The 2,612-nt window shown below is 35.4% G+C and overlaps 1 long non-coding RNA gene across 1 annotated transcript; it reads right to left on the bottom strand.

The window, feature by feature from the left end:
- Positions 1 to 929: 929 nt before the first annotated feature.
- On the bottom strand, positions 930 to 1,944 carry LOC116190331. The gene is made up of 2 exons (XR_004152646.1): positions 1,595 to 1,944; positions 930 to 1,285 (listed from the first exon to the last, which is right to left on the bottom strand). It is a non-coding gene; the product is annotated as an uncharacterized LOC116190331 (long non-coding RNA).
- Between the last annotated feature and the right edge of the window lie 668 nt (positions 1,945 to 2,612).

The following is a 2,612-nucleotide window of genomic DNA, read 5'->3' as shown; positions in this document are numbered from 1 at the left end:
CAAATTTGATTTAATTTTATACTCAATTTCATATATTTTAATTTCTTTCGCATGCTAATAGTTTATGATTTAGTCTTATATATGACCAATCAATTGTTTTTCAATATAAGTTACATAATAATGTCCAATTAAATATTTCATTGTTATAAAATTATAAATTGACCATTTTAACCATACTATCTATGACTCCATTTAATGTAAAGTGGAGTCAATTTTGCTATATATATATATATGGATATGGATATGAATTAATTGGGTTAACGGTTGCATGTATTATGTCAGCCTAAGTCTGATATATATACTACGATACGTATGCATGTATAGGCGGATATATGGTGTATTGAGCTACACAAGGGAACGAGAGAGAATCATTCGAGTGAGTGCTCCCATTAGAGATTGTGCTAAAAGTTCTTGTGCCGTGGAACGTTTGGTTCTCGCTCAATAGATAGAGAGAGTCCATCCCTTGTGCTGTTAATGTTCATTCTTGGAGATGATTTGGTATGTGATCAACTCCGCTAACCAGCTCTTGGGAGACCAGGTAGAAGTCTTCAAGAGCTATTCGAATTTATTCTCGGTTTATTTATTTATTTTTTATATAAGGTTTGTAAAGTGGGTCATGTTTCCTGAATTTTTTTATACGGGTCTCTGACTTGTTATTTTCAAGGTTCCGTGAACCACATGAGCCTCCAGGTCAGCCTTCCATCACAATTCCTAACAGAGTTGACGACCGTACCATTTTGTATCACAGAATTGGGAAAGTTAGATGGCAAAAAAATTACCAGGGACCAAGTTGATGGCTGAAAAATCATTTAGGAACCAAAGTGATAATTTACTTATATATTTTCTATTTCGAAAATATTCATACTTGCAAAATAATAAGATATGATTCTCGTGCAAAGTACGTGATTCTTCTCCTAGTATACTTGCAATAGACGAAGAGCAAATGTAAACAATACATATAACTAAATTAAGACAGATACGGAGTAAACAACATTTATTTCATAACATTTAAGAGCGATGGGCAACGGCTCCCCTAATTAACATATTGAGGAGCTCATTCATCTTATTCAATTTAGTGACACGATTGTTCACCCAATACTAGGGACTACTGTGACAATGCAGGAGTCATCGACAATGACACGGACACGACTGCTTATGTAGTTGCTGGTGATGCCGGTGACAGATGGCGGGATCATCTCCACGTACACATTTGGATTCTCCCTTATTATTGTTGTCGCCGCAACCCCCCCATTTTTCCCTACCAGCTCCGGCCACGAGCTCTTTCCTGTCAAAATTTCATCAATGGATCGTTGTTATTGTAATCAAATAAAGGAAAAAAGAAAGAAGCTTTTCACCTGATGGTCAAGCACAACAACAAAGTAATACAACCCATTTACATCTTTAGTGACCAGATAGTTTGGAAACCCAAGGGCCAAAAAGTTGTTCAAGACAGTATAATCTTACATTCCACAAATTATGGCCTTGACAAGGCCGAGCAACGTCGTGATACCATGATGTCAAACTTTTAAATTGTAATATGAGACGAGAGATGGAATCACATTTCTAAATAATTATACCTAGCTAAAAAACTCACCAGGAACGTTGATACTTGCCATAATTCAAACTCGGTCCGATGCTCTCTCTCTCTCTTATTCTTTTTTTTTTTTTGCCCCCTCTCTATGCGTCTTTTAAATGGAATGGATGTGTTGAGCAACTCTTGGTATGAATGTTTGGTATTTATAGAGGGGCGGGGGCTCAGGAGGAGATGGTTCAATAATTGAAAATGAAGAAAAGTCACCCACGTGAATTAGTTCAAACGGTTCGGCGCTTCTTCCTCTTAAATAATGTTTCAGATTCGAATCTTGTGTAAATGGAGAAAATATACATTGGAAGAGTTAACTTTATCCTAGTGAGTCAATCCGGCTTGAATTGAATTTATTGGAATATATTGAGCTTCCGGTGCCATTATGCATGCTAGAAAATGAAGAAAAGGAGGAGATTGTGGATGCAAAATCACATTTTTCATGCTCCCGTCGAAAATAGAATTTTCATGGCCACCGGATATTTTCGTCGCTAACAGCTATGAATAATATCTAAAACAGCCAATCAAGATTTGACTTCTTCTATCATAGCACTCAATCTACTAGAAGTGCAAGGCCCAACGAGTATATTATAAGCCTAAGTCCCTTAATCTTTACCTTCTTTCTATTTCAAAAGTTAATAAGTTTCACATGATCTTCAGTCACTCTCGACAGGACGAAAAGATTTATATGTTGGAGCCATTATAAATTAAATCCATCATATCTAGCACCATTACTACGTACATGTGTATATGCGGGTTATGTATATCTTAATATTCGGATATCTTCTACCTGCTACATGGATGAACAACTAATTAATTTTCGTAACTGATCGATCGGGGAAAATAAATCAATGAGAAGGGTTTAGTGCAATCACTGCTTGTGCTATCTTGAAGTAATAATGTAAAGGAAAAGCCCATTTTTTAACCCTTTTTGAAGTTGACTAAGGTTTACCTTATTGCAAAAGGAAATATATATATATATATATATATATATATATATAACTTATACAATCTGAATTTATTAGAAATG

The sequence above is a fragment of the Punica granatum genome, unplaced genomic scaffold (assembly GCF_007655135.1).
Source record: "Punica granatum isolate Tunisia-2019 unplaced genomic scaffold, ASM765513v2 Contig00421, whole genome shotgun sequence".
NCBI classification, from domain to species: domain Eukaryota; kingdom Viridiplantae; phylum Streptophyta; class Magnoliopsida; order Myrtales; family Lythraceae; genus Punica; species Punica granatum.
The sequence above is the reverse complement of the archived record's forward strand: the minus strand, read 5'-3'. Positions and strand labels throughout refer to the sequence as shown.